Source organism: Piliocolobus tephrosceles, chromosome 4 (assembly GCF_002776525.5).
Source record: "Piliocolobus tephrosceles isolate RC106 chromosome 4, ASM277652v3, whole genome shotgun sequence".
In the NCBI taxonomy this organism is placed as follows: Eukaryota; Metazoa; Chordata; class Mammalia; order Primates; family Cercopithecidae; genus Piliocolobus; species Piliocolobus tephrosceles.
The window spans coordinates 22,944,104-22,951,149 of NC_045437.1; the positions used below are offsets into that span (position 1 = coordinate 22,944,104).

The 7,046-nt window shown below is 39.7% G+C and overlaps 1 pseudogene; it reads right to left on the reverse strand.

Moving 5' to 3' along the window:
* Positions 1-4,955: 4,955 nt before the first annotated feature.
* Positions 4,956-6,520, reverse strand: LOC111546717 (annotated as a pseudogene).
* Between the last annotated feature and the right edge of the window lie 526 nt (positions 6,521-7,046).

Here is a 7,046-nt window from a genome sequence, read left to right on the forward strand (position 1 = left end):
ATGGTAGAAGAAATGTAAGAGCTAAGCTAAACTACAAACTACACAAGCACATTTTAAGCAGAAACTCATGGCATCTCCTAATATCCTATTATTGGCCACAAGAATCATTTGGTGCAGCCTTCGTCAATGTGATATGCTGGATGATCCGTGTTCGCTCCTGGAGGCACTGCAGTCACATGGCAAATGTTGGTGTATCATTTTATTACAAGAAGTGAGTGAAGAGATGGAACAATAATTTTACGCGTTACATTTGGCAAATTTACCCTTACTTTTGTTCAATTGTAAATTCCATAAGAAATCACGTACATAAGCCCACAATGTAGGCACAATACGGTAATATATTCCAGCAGTATACCATTTCATCCTCGCAGTTTTATTGTTTCTTGCCCATACATACACATTTGTTCAAAATAAGCTCTGTGTATATGTATATGTATGTGCAATTTACATATGTTTATATAAATTACATATTTTTAAAATTAGTTCAATATGATTATAATACGTGTTCACTAAATACTTGAAGAGGCTTGTCCAGAGGCAACGCGTTATCTCAACTGATTGTTCACAGTCACAGATGGAACTTCTGTTCTACTCTTTCCCTCCTCACTATTGCACTTGACTCGTCTTAAAAAAATAAAAATTAAAAAAAAATACTTGTTAAAGAAATAAAATTTTTTGAGATGGAGTCTCACTCTGTCACCCAGGCTGGAGTACAGTGGCATGATCTTGGCTCATTGCAACATCTGCCTCCTGGGTTCAAGTGATTCTCCTGCCTCAGCCTCCCAGGTAGCTGGGATTACAGGCACCCACCACCACGCTTGGCTAATTATTATTTTTTTTATACAAGAAAATGGTTTTATTTTTAATTTTTATTTCCCTTACAGTTTACAAATACACTTTTACTCTGATAATACAGCTTTGTAACTAGCAAAGCAGTTGTGCTAACACCCATAAATACAGGTAGGGAGACAATTAAATCCACTAATATTTCTCTACATAAACTATTATTTTAATGTCTTTTTTTAAACAAACGGTTGCAAATAAACTACATAATATATGTGGGCAAAAAGGCAATTAAGTGACTCTCTTGAAACACTAGATGTATAATAAACAGCATATTATCAACATTTACGTGATTCACATCAACATGATGACATCCTAAAATGTATTCCTTTTAAAGGATAGATTTATCAATAAATATTAGATACCTTTTAATACTCTGGTACAATACTTCATATACTGTAGGAAAATTAATTGTGGATCTAGTCATCAGCTTAATCAGGGATCCTTTTCCCATCAGCTTTTATTAATAAAAGAATCACAATTAGGTCATAAATAAACAGGCAAATTATTAATTACATGATTTGAGGCTTAGGATGAAAACTTGTCAAAATTAGTTTGATAAAAAACAAAGTTACATGACACACTAAAACCAACTGTTCATTAGTTTTTGCCTTGTGTGGACTGCCCATAGTGAAAAAGGAACACATTTTTAGTGAAGAAAGATACAATAAACTATATTTTGGAACTTTTCAAGAGGAAGAAGGGAAAAAGATTTCAACAAAATTAAGGGCAAATACAGATCCTAACAAAGGCATCCTGACATCAGGGAGGCCATGTGCTTGCTATGTGCAAAACTTGATTCCCCCAACAACATACAGAGAACAAAAACTGCACTGGCTTTGTAGTTATGTCTATTGTCTAAGTTTCTCTTACGGATACTAGCCTACAACAAAACACTTCACAATTGCCAGCCTTTCCACACGCCCCTCAATTAAAAATAACTCAAGATGTTATCAGTTCCTAAAATCCCCAATAAAATAACCTCTAAAAATAATCTTGACCATTTTCTTCACTGTTTACCTGAAGCAACTGGGCTTTTAAAATAATGCACACACATACTAAGAAAGTCCTACCTGTATTTTCTCAACCCCATTTAGCCACATTTGAAAAGACCTTGATTTCAGTGAGAGAGACGACCAAAAGTTTCAGAAGGGCCACACACCAGACATGAAGCATCTTTTAGTTTTTTTTTTTTTTAAAGTTACTAAGACTGTGAAATTTGGCTTAAAAAAAAAATAAAAAACCAATACTATGTGCCAGATAACTCTGTCACTCCAAAATATAAAATCCTAGGCTTATAATTTTAAAATCCTCAGTGAGCTATGGAATATTGTGCACATTTAATACCTACCAGCAACCTAGAAGTGAACGGCATCCATGTGTCTATCACACTGACTTTCCAAATAACTGATTCACCCATTACTGACTGCTCTGGCCCTGGGCTCTCTGACTTCCTTAGAAACCACCTCTTTGGAACTTTCATTTCCACAAGTTTTTTACAAACCTGCACCTCGACCTTTCTCCATCATCCCAGCGTCTTTGCCTGATTCCATCCCATATAAAGTAAACTCATCTGAGAACCTGCAATCACCTTTTACCAAACACGTAATAAGCCTTAGCAACCTAGGGATTATGATAACTCTGGCCTTGGCCTAAGTTCACATAAGAACATGATAGTTTGTTGACCGCATGGAGGGAAATCTAAGTTAAATCAGTATCTTAATAACAAACAAAGCTAGCCAAGATCAGGTATTTCCATTCTGAGTATAAAAGCAACTGATCTTAGGCAACAGACAGAGATGTTAATGCAGGAGATACATTTGTACAATCAAACTCTTGTGTGCTGGTGAAAGATTTTACCCCCAAAGTCAAGACAAAACCAAAGCAAAATGGGGAATAAATCAACGTAGCAATACAATAAAAAGAACAGGATTCAAGCTTCTTGCTGCAAATACTGAACTGAAATATTTTTCTTTACAAATTTGGACTAGAAGACAGCAGTCACGACATTTCCCTAATAGGGAAATACCTTCAGGCCACAGCTGTGTTCTGAAGCTATTCAAAGTTCAATAAATACTGGGGGGTAGGGGTGGGGCTGATATACATTTTGTCAGTGAGAATGGCAGCCAAACTACCTGAGAGTCTCAAGGGACTGAGAAACCTCAGAAAGGAACTACTCCCAGGGCTGGACCTAGGCCTTCCTTTCAGGAGCCACAGTCAGAAGAATCCAAGGAGACCATACCTTCACGGCAAAGATGCCATAGCATTTCATTACCGTCACAAAAGTCAACCAACAATATTTTCATTGAAATATCTGCACTGAATCATGATTAAATGTATGAGACAAAGAGGGATGTCTTTGGAGAAGGCACTTAATGTAGAATATTAGCCAATCTCACCAGTTGGCTAAAACAAAAATGAGTTTGTTCAACCTGGCTGGAGGCCTGTTAGGGCTGTTCTTTCTCACTGTGGCCTGACTGAAAACCAGTAGCATTAAGAAAGAGTCACATTTCCCAAGTTTGGGGGTGCCCCAGTGGGGTGGTGCTGCTCTCAAAAGCCTTGTGCCCCTAAACACATCCATCCTCACAAGATCAGTTTCCCTAAGTGCTGGTTCCAAAAATAGGCTCAGGGTTGGCAGAAATCATCCAGGAAGCTTCTTGAAGGCCCTTTCTCTATTTCTCAGTCTGACTTTCAGCTTGTCCCAGCTACTGTAAGCAACTTCAACTTCCCACGGTCACTAGCAACTTCTACTTTTGCTAATATCCTTGGTTGTCCATGGCACTGGTTGTGACCATCTGTTAGAGTAGTGGCCCCTCAATTAACCACACCTGCACTTCACACCCTTTTCTTGAATCTGGGCTGGGCTTGTGACTTGTTTAGTAAGTAAAGGGCATAATCCAGCTCTCTTTTGATTAGAAAAAATCATCATCATCATCATCATCATCATCAATAGAGGGCAGTAGAAGGGACACAGTGACAATTCTGGATTTAAGTCTTCAGAAGGCCTGATCACTTCTGCTTTTGAGCTCTTGGGAGCTCTGAGCTGCATGTGACAGGTCTAGCTACCTGCCAGCCAGGCCACTGAAAGAGACTACATGGAGAAGGAGACACTCAGGACTGTGGGCAGAGATAGAAGGCCAGCCATCCCAGTCTCTCTGCTGACCTGCTGACCACATGAGTGGCCATCTGCAGGCTGGCAGAAGAACAGTCCAGCTGAGCCCAGCTCAGACTGAAGAACAGTTGGGGGTGGGATTTCTTTAAGCAAATGAAGTTTTGGGGTAAGTTTGTCAGCAACATTTGACAACCAAAAACACTGGTCATTCATAGATGCCTTTTTTCTAAGTACAAAACAATTACTCAAATGCAAAGAAAATGTGGTAAATATTTTCCCACCACAACCTTCTCAGTCAACAACTGAACTATAATTGGTCATTGGCTGAAAAAAAAAAAAAAAAAAAAAAGCCACACCTCTTATCTTAATTCATAAATATCCATGATTCTTTTTCTATGACTCTTTAATGCCAACACAAAGGTAGACCAGTCAGCTTCTGACAGTCTTAGGGACTGGCTTAATTCTCATTTAGCCAAAAATAGAAGCCATCAAAATGAATTATCCACTACTGGATACATGATGGTAAATGAGATTGTTCTCACTTTTCTGGGATGTTGTTACTTAATTTTCCCAAATCATTTCTTCTTATCATCCCCCATAATGAGGGGGAAAAAAAATAAACTGGTTAAGGTTGTAAAAAGAAGAAAAAAAAAAGCCTATTACTAAAATTTGAATCCCCACCATCTGCAAAATACAGTGCACAGTTTAACTGCTTCCTCAAGATAAAACAAATTCTATAAAATATAATGTTGTCTACGTTGTAGAGATGATTCTTCTTATCTGGGGAAATGAGTAATTGGGAAGCAGGTATTGTTGAGTTAAAATACAGTGGTCTTTAAATGGTTTCAAATTTTGCTTATCAGAGGTAGTCAACCACAATGCAAGCCTTCCAAATTCAAATTCTGTCTTCACATAAACTTTCTCACATCTGTCCTTGATCTTTTTAGGGAGAGGGTGAAAGTCCACATCTATTTCTGTGCTGAAGTTCTGGCAGGTTTTCTCATCTGAAACTTTTTTGCTGTTGCATCACGTTTTCAGACTCTAGCACTGTTTCTCTCATTTCTGCACAGGGTGGTGTTGGAGTACAAGGCAGGATGGGGTTCTGATCTCCAGTTGTCTGGTCTGCTAGAGAATACTTAATATTTTTATATTTGTGCCCTTTCCTCTTGCTTTTCTGCTCTTCAATCCTGTGCTGTAGTGTTTCAATATAATGCTGGACTGCCATATAGATAAATTGGTACTGTGTTTCTGTCTGGACCATCCCTGACCTCTGAGACAACACCATCTGGATGGTTTTGGGAACGTCAATGTCACAGTCAACACCTTTCTCTCTGATTATGTCAATAAGAATATCAATCACAATCAACGTCCCTGTCCGGCCAATTCCAGCACTGCAGTGCACCACGAATGGTCCTGCATCCATGATGCTCTCCTGTATGGTACACCTCCTCCAGGAACTCCAGCATGCCCCCAGAGTCTCTGGGCACTCCATGGTCCAGCCAGGTCTGAAAGCGGTATTGCCAGACCATTCTCTCCATGTTCCCTTGTCCAACCTTTGAAAGTTTAAGTTCTCTTAGCATATAGTCATGAAGGGTGCTTTCTTTGACCTTCCTAACATGCATGACACCATATTCTTTCAGAGCATACTCATCAGGCCAGTATTTGACACATTTACTCTTTCCTCTCTCCACTTCTTTTGTTTTCATGACAATCACTTGGGAGTTTTCCTGGAACGCCATCTGCAAAAGTTACTCACCATGTTTTGCAGGCAGCCTTGTGTGACAATGTAACTCTTTTTGGACTTTAAATTGTTGCACTTGGTTTCAAATTCAGACATGATGATATTTGCATTGATGTAATCTGAAACAGGCTCATTGGGACCACTGTCTTGTAAGACAACCCTGGTATGATCAAAGGGCAAGATGTTTTTATATCTTTTTTGTTTTTGTTTTCTTGTCGTTGACCCTCTTTTCGGTTGTAGAGAGTTTTGCCCTCTTGTTGTAGTGTCTCAAATTCTTCCCAAAAGCCTTGTTTGACTTTGTCTATGGCTCAGCTAATTTGCTTAGTTCTCGAACTCTGCAACATTTATACAAGCATTTATACAAGTCGTGTTAAGGGGCTGCTTAAGTTGTAGCACTGTACCCAATGTTTCCATCATAGGATTCTTCTTATAATGTTCCTCAAGATCTGTCAAAGAATCAAACTGTTCTCCTCCACCAATGTCATATTTCAGTTCCTTTCAGAGGTAGGATCTGCACAGTTCAGAGGATATTTAAGCTCAACAACATCTCCATTCTTCTCTTTTAATTGTTCATGATGTTCCATGTAATACTGGACCAACTCAGCCAAAGTGGCAAATTTCTCCCCTCCATACAAGTCATAGTAATCACCAGTGTTCTGAATCTTGATGTTGGTGACAGCTCCATTTCTTCCAATGGAAAGTGTGAAGTCTCCAGGGTTACTTTTACTAGGCCTTGCCAAAAAGCTGCCATCAACTCCTTTTATCATCAGGTTTTCTGCCTCCATACCAGTGATATTTGGGTGAAACCATCCCCGCGATGTCATGTTCCTCCCTCCCTCCGGCTCCACGAGGGACCCGCTCCTTGCTCAGGCTCCACTGGACTCAGTCACATCGGGCTGGTCCAAGGGAGGCCGGCTTGGGACCGGACTCGGGGCAAAGCCAGCCGGCCATTCACAGACGCCTCCTCCAGGCCTCAGGATCCCGGAGACTATGCAACCACTTCCCGTTCCAGCTTGCTCCTCCTCTGGCTAATTTTTGTACTTTTAGTGGAGACGGGGTGTCACACTTTTGGTCCGGCTGGTCTTGAACTCCTGACCTAAAGTGATCCACCCTCCTTGGCCTTCCAAAGTGCTGAGATTATAGGCTTGAGTCACCATGCCTGGTTGGGCCTCTATTTCAATATGATTTTTATTTGGATGGACATCTGGAGAAGCCTATGCTGTATTATATCACTTTGCTGTCCATAACTTATTATAGAAATATCTATATAACAAGCTATATATAATTTCATGAATTTCAAATAAAACGCTGAAGGTCTGAGCATGGGATTCAATCATACAAAATAGTAAT